The sequence below is a fragment of the Mesoplodon bidens genome (genome assembly GCF_964165515.1).
Source record: "Mesoplodon bidens genome assembly, chromosome: 10".
Taxonomy (NCBI): domain Eukaryota; kingdom Metazoa; phylum Chordata; class Mammalia; order Artiodactyla; family Ziphiidae; genus Mesoplodon; species Mesoplodon bidens.
This window is the reverse complement of record NC_138172.1, coordinates 81,396,870-81,416,688: the sequence shown is the minus strand read 5'-3', so window position 1 is coordinate 81,416,688 and position 19,819 is coordinate 81,396,870. Positions and strand designations below refer to the sequence as shown.

Sequence of the window (19,819 nt, the reverse complement as noted above, 5' to 3'; positions counted from 1 at the left end):
GTTGCGGAGCACAGGCTCCAGACGCACAGGCTCAGTAGTTGTGGCTCACGGGCCTAGTTGCTCCGCGGCATGTGGGATCCTCCCAGACCAGGGCTCGAACCCGTGTCCCCTGCATTAGCAGGCAGATTCTCAACCAGTGTGCCACCAGGGAAGCCCTCCAACATCTGATTTTAATAGAGATGTACAAAGAAGTTCCTTTTCCACGTTCTTAAATCTCATAATTTTTCCTGCCCAATTACACATGGAAAATATAATTGCCTATTCAGTTTCCCTGGGTTAAGCTTATTTCAATAGGAACTACTAATTACTTGATCACCCTGGCACTGTAACATGCAACATTTAAAGTTTGTTTGCTCTTGGGCTTCCCTGGTGGCACAGTGGTTAAGAATCCGCCTGCCAATGCAGGGGACACAGGTTCGAGCCCTGGTCTGGGAAGATCCCACATGCCGCGGAGCAACTAAGCCCGTGCGCCACAACTGCTGAGCCTGCATGCCACAACTACTGAAGCCCGTGCGTCTCGAGCCCGTGCTCCACAACAAGAGAAGCCACAGCAATAAGCCTGTGCACAGCAACGAAGAGTAGCCCCTGCTCACCGCAACTAGAGAAAGCCTGTGTGTGGTGATGAAGACCCAGTGCAGCAAAAAATAAATAAAATTAAATAAATAAATTTTTTTAAATGAAGCTTATTTGCTCTCAAGTAAAGGACATTTGTTTTTCCTGTTATTTATAATCATTTTCTTAATCTCCTAGCAGCCAAATCCCATTTCAATTGCTCATTATGAAAAACTCATATTGCTTTGTGGAAATGCAGAAATGCATCTAAAGGCATGATGTACCTTTGTGTGTATCCAAAGAGAAAGGGAGAGGGCTCATTGAAGAAATCTGGATGGTGAAATCCTGAACTTAAAGACAGGTTACAGACTGCCTATTTGAGTAACAAACTTTTTAAAAAATAATTAATTAATTAATTAATTTTTATTTATTTATTTATGGCTGCATTGGGTCTTTGTTGCTGCGTGCGGGCTTTCTCTAGTTGCGGTGAGCAGGGGCTACTCTTCGTTGCAGTGCGCGGGCTTCTCATTACGGTGGCTTCTCTTGTAGAGCACAGGCTCTAGGCCCGTGGGCTTCAGTAGTTGTGGCGCACGGGCTTAGTTGCTGCACTGCATGTGGGATCTTCCTGGACCAGGGCTCGAACCCATGTCCCCTGCATTGGCAGGTGGATTCTTAACCACTGCGCCACCAGGGAAGCTCTGAGTAACAAACTTTTAAAAATCATTATTTGCAGAGGAATGAGTTGCACTATTGGACTATGGTTGCGAGACCATGATTCTTAAAGCTACAGTTTTAGAGGCCACTGTCAAGAGGTAATAGATCAGAAATTAAGATAAAGTGGCTGTGAAGTTGTAATGGGAGTGCACTGGGGCTGGAGATTTATACACATTATGCTCAAGTTAGCTGAGAAAACAACTTTTGACTTCCTCTCAAGCTCTTGCCTACTGACTCACGTTAGTCTGCTGCAATAATTCAAACAATAATTGAGGGAAAATGCTTAGGCTTTCTGATTTTGTTGCCCTCACCTTTGTTTCCCTGAGATGGGATTGCGGGGAGGGATGTGTTGACTGAGTCATCATGGGACTAGGGTAGAGGGGTTCTAGAATCCAGAAATGTCCCTGGTGCTCTGATCCCCACCATTGCCCATCGCCCCTCCCTGCTGACCTTTGCATACAGCCAGGTGGACTGGAGATGCACTCAACATATGGCCTCTTGGCCAGGGTTTGGGGCTGATTCCTGGCTGCCTGGCTTCTGCAGCCTCTTGTTGGTGTTAAACCCTCCAAGCCATGTCCTCTGTCCAGCCCCTGATCTGGGGATTAGCCATGATCCCTGCTGTAGGGTCACCTCCCCTGGTCACAGTGAGCCACTCTTAACTCAGCTGCTTCTTCTCCTTCCCCTCCACGAGGGGACTTCTGGGGCCCCTCCATGCCACATGGGAACTGAAATAGTTGTGGTGCTACCAGGCTTACTGAAGAGTGGCTACCTCCAAGGTTTGGGGCAGGGAGGTTGCAAGGCAACCTCATCCCAGTGTCCAAGCCATGAATTGAAACAAAGAAAGGAATGCCCCTGCCCTTGACATTCCTCTCCACAGCTCCCCAGACTTCCCCTAAAATGGGGAGATGGAGAGCCATGTGACTCACTTCCTGCCTCACATGACTCTCTCCTCCTCCCTTTATCCATTCAGGTAAGAAGGGGAACTTGTACTTCCCCTTTCTGAATACCTGAGATCTCCTTGCCAACCCCAGACTCAAGGCTGAGACTTAATGACTGATAGTGTATGAGAAAGACCCACTTACCCATAAAGGAACTACTCGGGAGGCATTTGAGAAAATCATACCTCTTCTATAAGTCAATGGGAAACATATCATCTGATTTGGAATGAAAATTGTATCTTGGTTCTTTAAATCTACTTAGAAATGTATTGGATGTCAAGTATATGTCAGCCTTTAAAAATGATGAGCTTTCTCCTACATACTGTATGGTTTCATTTATATGACATTCAGGAAAAGGCAAAACTATAAGGACAGAAAACAGATCAGTGGTTGCCTGGGGTTAGGGGTGGGGAGAGGAGGTGATGACAGAGGGGCACAGAGGAACTTTTGGGGGTGATGCATCTTGATTGTGGTGGTGGTTACATGATTGTATGTGCTTGTTAAAACTCATAGAAATGTACACCAAATGGGGCAATTATTGTACATAAATTAGACTTAAATATACTTGACTTTTACCAAAAATGATGAGCTTTCACATTCCCAAGATTATAGCTGACATGTATTGAACATCTGTTAACTAGTGTACTGTTCTACCACTTTGAGTGCATTAGCTCATTCAGTCCTCAGAATAACTCTATTTGGAGGGTACTACTGTTATCATCTCCATCTTACTGATAAGGGAACTGAGACCTAGAAAAGTTAAGTAACTTGCCCAAGGCCACACAGTGAGTATAGCTGGAATTCACATTCAGATCTGTCTGATGCCAAAGCCTGTCAGTTTCACCACTGTGTTATATATAGCCTCTCCAGATAAGCAAGTTTTGGGACTTCTCTGGTGGTCCAGTGGTTGAGACTCCAAGCTCCTGATGCAGGGGGCCCAGGTGTGATCCCTGGTCAGGGAACTAGATCCCACGTGCTGCAACTAAGAGCCCACACACCACAACTAAAAGATCATGAGGCAACTAAGACCCAGCACAGCCAAACAAACAAATAAATAAATAAATATCAAAAAAAAAAGTCTAGGCTGATAAATATTTAAGAAGTAAACCGGTAATGTTTATGTTTGCCTGTAACTTGCCTTAACTAGAGCCTTTTTCGGTTCAATCACATTTGCTCTCAGCCCATCCCAACACACACACACACACACACACGCACGCACGCGCGCGCGCGTATTGATATTTCTCTAGTTGCCCCAATCCAACATCCTCAGTTAGACTAAGACACCCATTACTGTCAGTGAGCTAAGAATGTGTCAGGGGCTTCCCTGGTGGTGCAGTGGTTAAGAATCTACTTGCCAATGCAGGGGACACGGGTTCGAGCCCTAGTCCGGGAAGATCCCACATGCTGCGGAGCAACTAAGCCCGTGCGCCACAACTACTAAGCCTGCGTTCTAGAGCCCACAAGCCACAACTACTGAGCCCACGTGCCACAACTACTGAAGCCTCCGTGCCTAGACCCTGTGCTCTGCAACAAGAGAAGCCACTGCAATGAGAAGCCCGCACACCACAACAAAGAGTAGCCACCGCTCGTTGCAACTAGAGAAGAGCCCGTGTGCAGCAGCAAAGATCCAACGCAGCCATAAATAAATTAATCAGTTAATTAAAAAATGAAAAAAAAAAGAAAGAATGTGTCACATCTGGGTAACTGTTGGTGAAGAGGATCCCCTGGAAAGTTCCAGGGTCTGTGTGGCCCACCATAGCTCAGACTCCTGACCAGGCCTCCAACCTGTACTCTCAACTGGGGGTCTTGCAGTTCCAACCCAGATACCACCGCAGCCTGGTGTAACAACAGTGGCAGATTTCTCCTCTGCTGACAAGTTTCCTTCTCACGTTCGCATGTGCCTGACTTGGGTCTGAGAACTCCAGCCCACGCTGCCTCTGACAGCAAATGAAACACTGTTCTCATTAGCTGCTGGTGCTAGCACAGCGGGGTTTCTGAGAGTCTCCCAGCTGCTTTTCTCTACTGCAGAGTGCTTTCCGTAATAAATTATGGAGCTCGATGCAGGACAGGGGTAAGATATGGCAAACTGGGGGAACTCGGGGCTGGTTCTTGCCGGGGGAAAGGGGCACCTGGGCCCACATCTGGTCTTCTGGTTCTCCCAGCCTGGTACGTATGGTGCAGAGCCCAGTTACCATTCGCAAGGCGGTCAGGGAGTGCACATCATTATGACAGAGGCTTTGGGCATGTGCTGAATCCACTGCAGGGAGAATCTAACTGGTCATATATCAGTTTGCTCATCCAGGGACCTTGGATCAGAAATAGACAGTTCAAACATGCTGAAAGGGCAGTGATTCACCCCAGCAAATACCACCTTGTGTTTCTTCTTATCTGCTTTGCTTAGGGAGCAATTTGGTCCTCTGACGCTCCTGGTGAGTCACCGATGTCCGTAGGGCCAGAGGAAGGTGCTGTGCAATTGAGGGAAGACCACGGAGGCCACAGCTTCACTTATCTGTCATCAGTCTTTATGGGGCCCGTGGACCCAATGGCAGGGTTGCTTACATTGGGTGATTTGAAGGTCTATCATCTCAAAAATGCGCTTTAATTCTCACTATTAAGGGGCCTGTTGGTACATTTGGCCAACTTATGACAAAGTTGCTGAAGGCTGGGGCAAGGTTGGGTAAGTTCGGATAGGATGGTGATGGGGGAGAGGTATGGGGGTCAGGGTGAGTCTGCAGGTCGGGAGGCTTCCCTGACGTAATAGAGAGCCTCAGAGGAATTGCCTGGAATGCAACTTCTCTGGGCTACTCTAAACTTATCAGTTGTTCGTACCTGCCTATAAAGGAGTTTTTCCTTTTTTCTAGAGGAAGCCATGAAAATAAGGGACAACTGATTGGCAGGGTCATGGGTCTAGGTCAGCAAAGGACCCAAAGGAATGAAGACTGGAGGCAAAAGAGCAAATATCACTTATATTGACCTTTGCAGCCCAAGCATGAAGGACGAAGGGTATTCAAATCTGAGTAGGCCTGGCAAAAAAGCAGCAGAGAGATCGGCCACGTTGTTAACAGAACACCAGTCTTCATTCCTGAACAGAGGGTTGAGGGACCTGAGAAGGCAGCCCTCCTATAATTTTATTTTCTCAAACATTAGAAATTACATACGTGAAACCTATAAAGCCATCTTATATGTGTAAACATAAAAGAACATTACTACATTTTAGAGGCAGCTGTTTTCCCATTTCGTAGCAATCCATTTTGTTTTTTCAGACCTCCTAAATCTTGTCTCTTCAATATTCTTTTATTCTATTTAACAAATAGGTATTGGTGACCGCGTATGCAAACCTCTTTGCAAAGCTTGTTGCTACCAGTGGGAAAAGATGGCAATTTCCTAAAATTGCTCTGCGCTTTATACTCAGACCATTATGAAAGAAACATTAGGGTATTTTTAAAAAATGAGTACCTACTGTATACAAAGCACCCTGCCGATAAGGAGAGGACTGTGTTTATCCAGAGTTACGCTGCACTGTCTCTTCCAAAGATTGGAAATCCCTGAAGGAAAGGAAATGCCTTGGGAGGGAAACTGAGTTATGAAGTTTCCATTTCCGTGACTAATTCTACCCTCTCCAACCTCCCTACCCCAACCTGCCTTTTCTCATCTATAAAATGCACACGATCACAGTTCATTGATTTTGGTAGTCTGCTCATTGATTCGTAAACATGGATCAAAATGCCAGACCATCATTTATGCAAACTGGCCTTGCTCACAGACATAGAAACTAAAATAAATCAGACCTTGGGCCACAAGCAGTCAGCATGACCTCAGGAGGCAGAGGCCGGGTGCTCCCCACGTGCCGTCTCCCCCCCTCCTTCAATGCCAAATGGTGACTCAACGCCAACCTGCCTTGCCAGCTTGGTCTCCTCAACACCAGAAGATCCTAGCCCTTCCTCCATCCCCAAAGGTTCAGTTATCTGCAGAGTGTACCTGTCTAGACAGTATCAGCTCTTGGATGTTAAAGATTCCATTCTAGTTCCCAGCACCAGGGAAAAGGCCTATGCACGTCTACAGTCCAGAATGTTTCAAGCTTAGCCTTTAAAAAAAAAAAAAAAACAATATACGTTCACTTGTAGAAAATTTGGGAAATACAGAAAAGCACAAAGAATAAAATTTGCCTTTAACCATGTTTTCTAGTCATTGGTATGCTTATATATCAGTCCAAGCCACCTTTAAGAATGTATTTTAGAGCAAAATCTGGTAGTTTTAATACTGTTGTTTTTGTTTTCTCTTTAAGATTGCCGGAGACTGTCCATGAAATCGTCTTCATCCTTTGCGCTACCCTCTGACCTGCTCTAGTGTAAGACCATTCTTGGTGGGCGGGAACAGAGGGGACAGTTAAAACCCTAAATACCGTACGGCAGTCCTTTCCCAGTTATTTGGGGTCATGTAAGACACTTCCAGGAAATGCAATTCCCCGGTTTTATTTTAGGTTTTTGGCGGGGGTGGTGTGTGTGGAGGAGAATGCCAGGACGGTACAGGAGTATTTCTTAGTCCAGAGGACAAGCCTCAGGGACACGTCGGAAACACAGACTCCCGGGCCCCACCCCAGACCTACTGGTTGAGAATCTGCATTTTCACGAGATTCCCAGCTGCTTCCAAACTGTGCCTCTGAACTTTGAGAAGCAGTGACCTGTGCAGCCCCTTTCTGGCCTTCCTCAGGTGGTATTGATTGTCAGGATTTGTACATAACATTCACACCTCCTTGATGTTGAAACTAGCAATAAAAATCCCACCTCCAAGGGAGTAAACACCTTTTGCTCAGGCCACAGCCCACATTCTTCTGGGAAAACTCCAAGTGTGTTGCCTTCTCAATGCCCTGGAGAGTTGCGGAGTGCTCCAAATGGAAATCGAAGGAGGCGGCCAACCTCTTATTTTGCCATCCCCTCAAAGTCCATTCTAGGGTCAGAGCTGTCATGGTAAATCATTCACCCAAGGGGACAAGAGAGATTCAGGACAGCGCTCTTTAAATTCAGTTGGAAAAAACTCCACCGTACCCCGCCTTCCCCTCTGCACCACCACAGCTGCCCTATTTTCGGCCTCCACTGGTTCCTTTAACCTTGGTGCATCCACCAGGGGGCCCCAGGAGGCACAGGCAGGGCCCAGGGATTGTGATGACCCTAATCAGGCAAACTGGGATCAAGGACTTTGAGTGCAATGCTGCTGATAGAGGGAGAAGAAGAAACGACAGAAGCCCAAACAGTCGTGTCTGTCTGCGTCACCAGACACAACCATGTGTGTGCATCGGGATGTGTGTCAGCCCAGCCTGGGCAAAGCCCCCATGGGGCTGTCTCCATTAGGTCTCTGCCTGACATCCCCAGCCAGGAAGGTGTTCCCAGGTGGCCATCTGAGCAGCATCCCCGCTCCCCCAGGACTAGCTGCACCCAAGTGAAGTGTCATTCTTCTCTCTCCTCACAGGCTTGAAAGGTGTCACGAAGCCTTTGTGCCCGGGCACTGCAGTTCCCTCTGGGTTCTGGCATCGGGTTCTCCTCTATCTGTTCAGCAGCATCAGACAATCTCGCTGGCACCCAGCCCTGGCCTTGGCTATAAAGCTGTCATCTGGCATCTCTCCTCTCCCAGGGTTGGCTTCCTAAGCTCTGGTGTCAGATCTGCAAATCCTTCCGTGGGAGCACATGAGACACTTAGGATGAAGGATGGTTAGGAATGGCTTCTTCCTGACCTTTGGGAAGCTTACAAATATCACCTAATCCATCCTAGCAACACCTGGTTTATAAAGCAAGCAACTACAGTGGTCATCTTCTTTCCACAGGTTATGGTACATAAAGCGTCGAAAACTCAGGCCCTGATGTTGCAGAGGCCTGCACTCAAATCCTGGCTCCCCGTCACTAGCTGGATGATTCAGCTCTAAAATGGGGATCACAAGACCTCTCACGAGGATTAAATGAGATGCTGTATATAAAGCACTTAGCACAGTGCCTGGCAATTAGTGAGTGCTCAGTGAAAGGTAGCTGTCGTTGTTGTTGTTATTATTACCTAAAAGGGACAGCAAGTCAGGCCAGATAACCTAATGAGTCTGTGCTGTAACCCACAAGGCCTGGGTTTCCATTCTGGATCTGCCTAGAATCACTCTTGTGTGCCTCAGTTTCCTCATCTGAAAGATGGGGATGATGCAGTCTGGTGTTCTCATCTTGCTGTAGCTAAGGCTTATCCGTGAGAATTGTGTACCAGGCACTGTTGTAAGCGCTTCTCGTTTTAATTCTTCTGATTCTCAGCACATCCCTGTTTGACAGATGAGGAGACTGCAGCAAAGAGGTCCCGTGCCCAGGGTCAAGCAGCTGGTAACAAATGGAGCTGAGATTCCAACCCAGGCGGTCTGGCCCCAGAGCCTGCATTTCTCCCTTTCTTACTGTGGGGAATCAAATGATATATTGATTATAGAAGTGCTTTGGGCGTGGGAAGTATGATACAAACACAAGAGATTAATTCAGGTCTCTCGGTGTTTGGTCTTCATCTGGAATCCTTACTCTTCCATGGCAGGGCATACAGTTGGGGGCTACTTGAGGTTTTCCTGAAGCCTTTTAATCACTGGATGTTACTAGTTGAATTATGTCCTTCTCAAAAAATATATGTATTGAAGTTCTAGCCCCTAGTACCTCAGAATATGACCATATTTGCAAATAGAGTCTTGACAGAGGTCATCAAGTTAAAATGAGGTGATTGGGATGAGCCCTAATCAATATGCCTGGTGTCCTTATAAGAAGGGAAAATTTGAGCACAGACATGCACAGAGGGACGACCATGTGAGGTCACGGGAGAACGCCACGTGGAGATGGAGGACTGGAGTGATCATCCCCAAGTCAAGGATCACTGAGGCCACCAGAAGCTAGGAGAAAGACATAGAAAAGATCCTTCAGTGGCTGCAGAGGGAGCGTGGCTCTGCCAGCACCTTGATCTTAAACTTCTAGCCTCCAGAATTGTGAAGTGAAAATTTTCTGTTGTTCTAAACCATCCGGTCTGTGGTACTTTGTATGGCAGCCCTAGGAGACAAATACACTGACTAAGATCAAGGGGGAGGAGATGAGGTGAGAATGGAGATGAATGGGAAGGTCAAGGCTGACGATGGGTGATGAGAGGCTGCTGAGAGGGGCTCGATACTCCCACGTGTGCCTGTGTGTGTGTGAGCACAGGCGTGTGTACGCTTTGACTGTGAAATCTGATCTGTGGGCTCACCAATCCTGCAGAACTTTCCTCTATAAGATCACAGGAGAGGCAAAGCAAACATTAAATCTGTTCCATCTCCACTGAAGCGGGTAGGAAGAGGAGTCTTCTCTGGGAGAGCATTTCATCAAATCCCACCCCTTTGTTCTGCAGTGGAGGATGTGAGAAGTGGGGAGCTGGGTTCCCAAGACCCTTTCAGCAGTGAACAGCAGCAGTGGGGTCAGAGCCAATGTCGCTCTGCGCATTGTGCTGCACTGACCCTCAGGGCTTATTTTTGGTTGGCACAGAGGAATTCACTGTTTTGCTGTTACAAGTTACTTCACAAGATTACCTTCTGGTTTGTGTGTATGTGTGTGTGTTTAAAGCAAAAGAAGGTTTATTTAGGGAGATACACACTCCATAGACAGAGTGTGGGCCATCTTGGAAGGCCTGGTTTTTGTGTTTTTTTTAATGAAACTTTTTTTTTTTTTGGTGGTACGCGGGCCTCTCACTGTTGTGGCCTCTCCGGTTGCGGAGCACAGGCTCCGGACGCACAGGCTCAGCGGCCATGGCTTACGGGCCTAGCCGCTCCGTGGCATGTGGGATCTTCCCGGACCAGGGCACGAACCCGTGTCCCCTGCATCAGCAGGCGGACTCTCAACCACTGCGCCACCAGGGAAGCCCTACTGAAACTTTTGAATGAAATATTACAGACATACAGACATGTCACAGATCCTAAGTGGCCATCTCAGTGTGTCTCCATCTGTGTAAGCAGCACCCAGACAAAGAATGAGTATATCACTCGCACCCCGAAGCCCTCCTGCCCCTCCCAGGCACTAACACCAACAAAGGAACCACTATCCCGAGTTCTAGCAACACAGATGGATTTGCCTGTTTTCGAGCTGATAGGAATGGGATTCACAGTCCTCCTTTGTGTCTGCTTTCTTTCTCTCTACCTTATGTTTGCGAGGTTTCTCTGCATCTCACATATGGAGCAGTTCATTCTCACTGCCAGAGAGTAATTCATGCTTCTTGTCTTTTGAATCAAATCAAGAGGTGCACAGAGAGAGAAGTGTCCTGAAATAATTCAAACTGGTCCTTTAAAAAAAAAGTTAAAGCCATCCAATTACTGAAACAACAGCAAAACAAATTAATTAATCTTTACAAATTGGATCCAATTTTTTGGCCATTTATTAAAAGCCACTTTCCCAGATCACTTCCAACCCACCCTTTCCTTTCCCCTTTCCCTGGATTCCCAAGGCCCGGTTGTGTCACCCTGGGCTGACCCAGTCTGGACCTAGGGGATGAGGTTGTGGGTTCACTAGCTGGGGTTTACCTGGGTGAACCCATCTTGACCCCAGAGTAACTGGGAGCCTGGACTGTTACTGAGTGCACCGTGGCCTAGAGTCACTCCCACAGCTTGCTCAGGCTCTGGCCTGCTCCCAAGAGCAGCTTGGCTGGAAAGGGGCGGCACCCCCTTCCCTCCTCGGTCCACGCCAGACCACAATTGGCCCGATTTCTTTATGCTGACGAGCCTTACTGGGGTCTTCCCTTTTGCTGGTAGCAATGACCTAATCCCAAAATGCAATTTTCAGGGAGCCCCAATGCAAATCAGTGGGACTGCCGTCCTGAGCCTGAGTCCATATATGGTACAATCCCTGAACTGGGACAGGGATAGTGCTGAGTGCAATGCAGCACAGCTGATTCTCCAGCTGGCCCTCTCCCTCCCTAAGCTGTGCCTGCCCACTCCAGTTTCCAGTGATGTCAGCGCTATACCCATAAGGAAACGTTAAGGCAGTCCCAGCGCAGCACTTCTTTGTGCCTTTGGGAGGAGCAATCTAGTTGTTACTTCTTTTTAGGCTCCCCAGTTCCTGGGGGGCTGTCCTTTCTGGAATGTGATAGAATAACAAGATGACTGGTACTTTGTCTTCAGTACTGCTCTGGCTGTGGGTGTAGTTGGAGAGAGGACAGTTGCTCAAACCCAGTTGCCAGGACTGTTTTGAACTGGAAGCAGTCACAAGGCCCCACCCTGGCACTGGGCAGAGATCAGTTTTCACAGACCTTAGTTGGAGCCTTGGCTGTTCTTTGGTCTCCACCCTCAGCTAATTTTTATTTGTTTGGCCTTCTGTGTGAGCGGTGGAACTAAGGCATTCTCAGACACGGGAAAGAATGTTGAAGTCTGGTTACCAGCTCTATTCGAAGCTCATGAGTGGATGAGCATGTTCTTTTTATTAGCATACCCACCACCATTCTAGAACCAATTAAAAGCAAAGCTTCGGACTAGACTCCAGCAGTGGCATGCTGGAGCCAGCTCTAACCAGTTAGGAACCTAATTGTTAAGTTTCCAGGAAATTTGCAAGCCGATTGTTAAACACAACAATTTTAAAGATTAAGTTACATAAAATTAAAATAGAAGCAACTGGATTTAACACAAAGGTAATAAATGATCAAAACTCATTCACTTCCTAATGATTTTTACTACATTTTGCTGTTATCTGTGCTCTCTTTTTTAAAGCTATTAATTTTTTAAAATGTATTTATTTTTGGCCGCGTTGTTTCTTTGTTGCTGCGTGCAGGCTTTCTCTAGTTGCAGCGAGCGGGGGCTACTCTTCATTGCGGTGCGCGGGCTTCTCATTGCAGTGGCTTCTCTTGTTGTGGAGCACGGGCTCTAGGTGTGCGGGGTTCAGTAGTTGTGGCACACGAGCTTAGTTGCTCCACGGCATGTGGGATCTTCCCGGAACAGGGCTCGAACCATGTACCCTGCATTTGTAGGCAGATTCTTAACCACTGTGCCACCAGGGAAGTCCCTATCTGTGCACTTGAGGTTACTCACATCTGTTGTATATCTGTACGGTGGAAACATCCTATAACACTGTGCACTGTTCACTCTTCCCAGCTCCTGGTTCAGTAAGGTCACATTGGGACATTGAAATCAGCCACTATGGGGTATTTACCCCATGGAAAACACTACAAATCAGGGCTCCCACCTCCAACCCCCAAGCCAGTTTTTGACCTTGACCTGCACACCGCTGACTCTGGGGGTCAATAAGAAATGACTCACTCCTTGCCCTCAGGGTGCTTAAAATACATGGAAGGGGATAAGTCCTTCATGACTTGAGTTGGGCAGAGTCTTCTCTAAAATGTCAAACGGGGGAGTCAGAAGACATGGACATTGAAGTCAGAGAGACCTACATCAGCATTCCAGTTCTGCCACTTGCTGGCCACATCCCCTTAAATAAGTTACCTAAATGTTTTTGATTCATTTGCCAGATGGGAATAATAGCGTCACAAGATGGTCACGAGGATTTAATGGTGAAAATATGAGAGTGTTGAAAGAGCATTTCCAATTGAGGGACCAGCATGAAGGAAGAGCGCAGAAGCAGGAAAGTGGAAGGACTATTCAGAGAATGGGCAGCAGTCTAGGATGTTTGGATATTACGATACACCAGAAGCATCAAAGTGGGAAGAGCACAGGTAGGATGTGACCCTGTAAATGCAGGATTAACAGGGAGGAAAGAACTGAGACTCCTTGGGGCAGGGCTGGGGAGACTGAGCCACTGGGAAGGCGGCCAGCAGTCCAAGCCACCAAGTTTGAAGGATACAGCAAGTTCATGCATAATTCAGACAATCCTCTCAACCAGGAGGTGCAGTCTAGCAGGCAGCATCAGGGACTATGGGCAGTCTGTTCCTCTAAGAGTAATCCCCAGCCGTAACTGGAAATACAGGGCCCTCCTCCAGCCCTAAAGAGGGGGCCAGTAGGAGCTAGGTTAAATATGCCAGGTTGGTTCAGTGGCTCAACACTGTCATCCAAAGGCCAAGCACGCTCTTTTCACTCTGATATTCCCACTACTATTCTCTGTGTGTCAGCTTTTATTCTTGGTGTTGATGCCTAGTGTGGCACGATGGTTGCCATAGCTCATAGCCCCTCAATCAAAGCAGGTGAGAGTGCGGCAAGCCTCAGAGTCGTTATATCAGGGAGCGAAATCTTTCCCCAAGCCCCAGCAGATTTCCCCTTGTATCTCATCGGCCAGAGTGGGTCACATGCAGTAGCAGGCAGACAATGGCCTATAAAGACCCTCACACTCTTGTCCCCTGGAGGCCGTGAATTTCTTACCTTACATGACCACAGGGACTTTGTAGATTAAAGGTAGACTCTCTCTCTTTTTCTTTTTCGTTTTATTTATTTATTTTTTTTTTGGCTGCGTTGGGTCTTCGTTGCTGCATGCGGGCTTTCTCTAGTTGCAGTGCGTGGGCTTCTCATTGCGGTGGCTTCCCTTGTCGCAGAGCATGGGCTCTAGGCGCGGGCTTCGGTAGTTGCAGCGCGCAGACTCAGTAGTTGTGGCTTGCGGGCTCTAGAGCGCAGGCTCAGTAGTTGTGTCACGTGGGCTTAGTTGCTCCGCGGCATGTGGGATCTTCCTGGACCAGGGATCAAACCCGTGTCCCCTGCATTGGCAGGCAGATTCTTAACCACTGTGCCACTAGGGAAGTCCCCCCTTTTAAAAAAAATATTTACTTATTTATTTGGCTGTACAGGGTCTTAGTTGCTTCGTTGCGGCAGGGGGGATCTTTAGGTGCGGCATGCGGGCTCTTAGTTGCAGCATACGGGATCTAGTTCCCTGACCAGGAATTGAACCCGGGCCCCCTTCATTGGGAGTGCTGAGTCTTAACCACTGGACCACCGGGGAAGTCCCAAAGGTAGACTCTTTTTTTTTTTTTTTTTTTTTTTTTTGCGGTACGTGGGCCTCTCACTGTTGTGGCCTCTCCCGTTGCGGAGCACAGGCTCCAGACGCGCAGGCTCTGTGGCCATGGCTCAGGGGCCTAGCCGCTCCGTGGTATGTGGGATCTTCCTGGACCGGGACACGAACCTGTGTCCCCTGCATCAACAGGCGGACTCTCAACCACTGCGCCACCAGGGAAGCCCCCAAAGGTAGATTCTTGAGATGGGGAGTTCAACATAATCACATATGGGACTTCCCGGTGGTCCAGTGGTTAGGACTCAGCGCTTCCACTGCAGGGGGCATGGGTTCATTCCCTGGTCGGGAAACTAAGATCCCGCAAGCTACGTGTAGTGGCCAAAAAAAAACCCCAACAAAACAAAAAAACAAACCATAATCACATAAACCCAGCTGAGTGATGGAGATGGCCGCATGAGGGGGATTTGTCGCTGGTTCTGAGAGTGAGGGGGCTATGTATAAGACCTGGAGAGAGGCCACTAGACACTAACAGAGGCCCCCTGCTGACAGCCAGCAGCCTCACTCTTACAGCTGCAAGAAACTAAATTCTACCAATACCTAAAGAGCAAGGAAACCAGTTCTTCCCTGGAGGCTCCAGAAGGGAACTCAGCCCTGCAGACACCTTGATTTTAGCTCAGTGAGGTATGTACCCGACTTCTGTGTTACACAACCATAAGATAATAAATTTGTGTTGTTTTATGCTCATTTGTTACAGCAGCAATACTAAACTAATACACATGCCCATCCCTTAAGCCAGTAAAGGCAAAGGAGACTGAGAGAACTATGCCTGGCTTAATCCAGTTGGGGATTTTCCCCTGGGACTGGGTGACAGGCCACGTTCCCTGAGGGTGCAGGCAACGGTCCATAAAATCAGGAAAGAGTACCACAGCCCGGGTGGGGATCAAGTAAGCTCCAGGACAGACATGCCAGTGGTTTTCAGCCTTCTGTTTGGATTGGTCTAGTCATTAAACATTTTAAGTATCACCCGTGGTTGCAACCAGAGGTCCATAAAGCCCCCCAGCAATCACCCCCATTACACCAGGACCCAGGCCTGATTGGGGGAAGAAGATGCAGAGAATGGGCAAGCAGCTTCCCAGTCTCTGGCCAAGCTTCCAAAGCTCAACTCTGGAAAATGCTACTTACCATACTTCATCAAACCCGAGATGCCTTCATTTGTAAGCTACATCGTTATTCCATGAACCAACAAAGGACAACAGTGCTGCCAGATAAACAACAACAGGCCATCGATTGCACAATCAGTGTTGAATGAGTAAGATGTTAAAATGAGAAAAAGGGTGCATCTTAGAATCAACCAAATAGGATGCTACAAATCTGCCACCAACAGTAAGAGTTAATTCTTTTTTTAAATGAGACCTCTCTGTTTTTTTTTATTTTAAAAAAAGTATTTATTTATTTGTTTATTTTGGCTGCACTCGGTGTTCGTTGAGGCATGCAGGCTTTCTCTAGTTGCGGGGCACAGGCTCTAGAGCTCGCGGGCTCAGTAGTTGCGGCGTGTGGGCTTAGTTGTGCTATGTGGGATCTTAGTTCCCTGACCAGGGATCGAACCCGGGCCCCCTGCATTGGGAGCGTGGAGTCTTATCTGCTGGACCACCAGGGAAGTCCCAATAGTTAACCCTTACGATGCTGCCAGCTCAGTCAAAATTGGCAGGGGTGGTACTTACGAGCTTCTAAGGAAGATGGAGGCCAAGGTGGGAGGGTGAGAGTGTGCTTATGGTGCTCCTTGAAGCCAAGACAAAGGATGCGGGCTTCCCCCCGTAGGCAATGGGCAGTCACTGAGAGGCTCCTGGCAGGAAGGAGGGGAGTAGGACATCTCTGGTCACACGGCCCCCAGTTTCTGAAACGGTATTTACAACTCCATCTCATAGCAGAGCATGAGAGACCATTCCCCTTTTGCCCAAGAGACTTGGCCTAGAGCAACCTCTGAGCTCACCTTTGACTAGCACTGGTCACCCCTGGCACAAGTGAGGATGCATTCAAAGGATAGCTCTTTTTTAATAAGGAGCTCGGGTTTACCCAGCTTGATGTGAATGGTCTGTGTGTCCTCTGAGTTATTAGGTGACGGACAAACCCTCTTTTCACCCACCCCAGGACTCTGGGGCCTGGAGGGGTAGGAGGGATTGCACTAGAGGCCTGGTCTGGACAGAGGGAAACACTGCAGATGGAGCCCTGAGGGGTCACCGAGCATCACTTTTGCCACATACTCCATCCCTTTACCTGGGGTTGGCCCCGAATCCAGGAAGTTTGGAGATCTTTGTGACTACCGTTATTTTATTTTAACTTTTTATTTTATGTTGGAGTATAGTTGATTAACAATGTTGTGTTAGTTTCAGGTGTACAGCAAAGTGATTCAGTCATACATATACATGTATCTATTCTTTTTCAAATTCTTTTCCCATTTAGGTTGTTAAATAATATTGAGCAGAGTTCCCTGTACTATACCTGACTACCTTTATAATTAGGAAAAAATCACAGCATTACCATCTGAAAGTGCCCCAAGAAATCACCTCACTCTTAATTTTTCTGATTGGGAAAGAGTGCAGCTGGCCTGAGGTCACCCACCTGCAGAGTGGCAGAACCAGGCTGGAATCCAAATCTCCTGCCACCCCCAGGGCACGTCTGGAGAGGGGGGATGGGGACAGGAGTGCCATCCCCAGGCACACCCTGCTCGGCCTCCTACTGGCCTGGGGCCTGGGGCCTGTTACTTAATATCTCTGAGCTTCTATTTCCTCGTGTGCAAGTTGGGGCTACCAGCAGTACCTGTAGCCGAGGTTGTTGTGAGGATTAAGTTTAGAAGTTCGTGAGAGGGCAGAGACAATTGCCTGCCAGCTAGTAATTGCTCCACCCAGAGCGATTGCTGTTGCTGTTATTCTTCTGTGCTATCTCAGGCCGCCTCCATCACTTCACTCCTGCTATCAAACTGGAGGTCTGAACTTTGAGACTTTGGAACTGAGGCATCCGTGGAATTTGCTCCCCTTGCTAATCTGGCAAAGTCAACAAACACTTTCCTTCCAACCTGACGGGAGCCTCTTGGAGTTGTTAGGTCATGGCATGGAAGAGTTTGGTGTGAGGGCCCAGGGAGCTGGGCGGAGGGAGAGCGGGCAGCCCCACTGGGGGAAAGAGGAGGCTTTCCAGGGGCTGGGGGAGGCCAGCTGAGGGTGCAGGAGCCAACAGGCGCTGGGTGGGGCACTTGGCATGTGAACGGAGTGTGGAAGGCCAGGAAGGGGGGTGTGTTGGGCCTTCACGCTAGAAAGGAAGGGGACTGGAGTCGATGAAAAGAAGCATTTTCTGTGGCGCTCAGGAAGGGCCTCTCACTGGGGATTTCCTACCCGGGGCCGCAGGCCTTGGCCGCCTTCCCGGGGAAGGTGGCGCTGGTCGTGAGGAGCTTGCACACTGCGAGGCTTCCGTCTAGGGACGGAGGGTGTCCACTCCTGTCTCTGGCGCTGCCGGGCTCCCTGGGCCTTGTTCAGCTGGGAACAAAAGGCTCTTTGCTTGAACCGCACACTTCAGACGTCTCCATGCAAGACAGGGACACCGAGGCCCAGGCGGAAGTGGAAGAGGGGACTGGAGACGATGAATAGTGGAGAGTAGGGGAGTCAGGGCCTCGCAGGGCATGCCTTGGAGGCTGAGCAGAGGGGCTGTTTCCAAGGAACAGGCCTTGGCACAGGGTCTAGCGTGGTCCTAAGACTGCAGGCCAGCCCCAGACCACTGGTCATGCTGACGTGGCTGGTCCAAGGAGCTCGATGTGGTCTAAGGCGAAACCTCCTTGGAGAAAAGAATTTCAAAATTAAAAAAAAAAAAGCACAATCAACTCCCTTTTTCTCTTTTTCCCAACCCCAGTCAAAAAGTACTGTATCTGCTATTGAAAAATCACATCTCAGAAGCAGCACCACTTGCTGACAGCATCTGCCAAGATTTCCGATGAGGCTGATGGAAACTCGTTCCATTTTCATGCTGTATAATGAGTAGACAGAGTCCTCGCACATCTGTTCAGGCGAGATAATGATGATATTATTACTAGAAGCATTGTGCTGCAAAGAGAATCTATTTTTTTCCTCTCTCCTACCCCCTGCCTATATCTAGCCTCACTTTCTCTCCACTCTTCTCTCTTTACTGTCCTGTGTCTCTCCGCTTCTCGTGTTTATTTTCTTGCTCTCACTCTTCCTCTTCTTTCTTTCTTTCCTCACCTCAGTGCCCCCCCACCCAGCTTGTGGAAACCCAGGGGACAAAGTGAAGAATTCTTCTCCTATGGAGGAGGGGCCACTGAGAAGGCGCTGGGGCCAGGGGCTGGCTGCCGAGATCAGGGGAGAGGGGTCTTGGGTCCCTCCTCAGAACCCTGGTGCCCCCTGCATTGGAGGGCCCTCTCCCACTCCTCAGCAAGAGCCCTTCTGCCCGGTCAGAGAAACCTCTGGGCTTGCCCTGTGCCCAACCTCATCAGCAAAGAATCAAGCGAGACAGCAGTGTGACCAGCTCACTCCTGCCAGAGAGACAACAGATGGAAAGGGCTTAATGTAGTTAGCGTCCAGGAATATGCTGCATCATAACTGGACACTTTCTGGATACATGACTAATTTACAAAGGGATGAAATTTTCACGTTGGAATATAATAACAAAAAATCAGGGCTTCCCTGGTGGCGCAGTGGTTGAGAGTCCGCCTGCTGATGCAGGGGACACGGGTTCGTGCCCTGGTCTGGGAAGATCCCACATGCCGTGGAGCGGCTGGGCCCGTGAGCCATGGTCGCTGAGCCTGCGCGTCCGGAGCCTGTGCTCCGCAACGGGAGAGGCCACAACAGTGAGAAGCCCGCGTACCGCAAAAAAAAAAAAAAAAAAAAAAAAAAATCAGAATGTGGGGGTGAGTATCAGGGTCAGGGGGAGCCTTCCTTGTGTTTCTCAAATCATTCATTCATTCTTTTCTGTCAACAGACAATCTCTCAGCACCTATTCTGCAGTAAGGAATGAGCTGGTTGCTAAGGCACACAGATGGAAAGCTATGGTTCCCGTCTCCCATGGCCTTAAATCTACCCCATGGCTAAGTTCTACGCAACCCAGATATATCTTTGTTCTTGAACATGCCTCCTGTGTGAAAGCAGGATCCCCTTGGGGCCCCTTCACTATGCAATTACCTTGGGCACCAGTATAAAGATGGAGTGGTATGAATTCCCTCACGTTGATCCATTAATCCATCTGTCCATTTGCTCATCTACCTACCCATCCAACCATACACCCTTCCACCCATGCATCCATCCATCCATCCACCCACCCTTCCACCACCCATGCATCCATCCATCCATCCACCCACCCTTCCACCCATCCATCCATCCATCCACCCACCCTTCCACCCATCCATCCATCTATCCACCCACCCTTCCACCCATCCCTCCATCCATCCACCCACCCTTCCACCCATCCCTCCATCCATCTACCCACCCTTCCACCCATCCATCCATCCATCCACCCACCCTTCCACTCATCCATCACCCTTCCACTCATCCATCATCCTTCCAAGCATGCAGTAGGAGGTCAATTAACAGCTCAGTGAGGAGCGGGGCACCCCTAAACCACTATTGTCGTTGGGAGCTGGGCAAAGACACACCCAGTAGTTGCATGTAGTGTTCATGATTGACAACTCGCAAGTGAATGGCTCCTGAATCCTGGGCT

At 48.7% G+C, this 19,819-nt stretch overlaps 1 long non-coding RNA gene across 1 annotated transcript in view; it reads left to right on the top strand.

Moving 5' to 3' along the window:
* Positions 1-18,755, top strand: part of LOC308623291 — a 63,313-nt gene extending 44,558 nt beyond the window's left edge. Inside the window, exon 3 of the long non-coding RNA XR_014016799.1 lies at positions 6,490-18,755. This is a non-coding gene — a long non-coding RNA (uncharacterized lncRNA). The remainder of the gene's footprint in view (positions 1-6,489) is intronic.
* Positions 18,756-19,819: the final 1,064 nt, after the last annotated feature.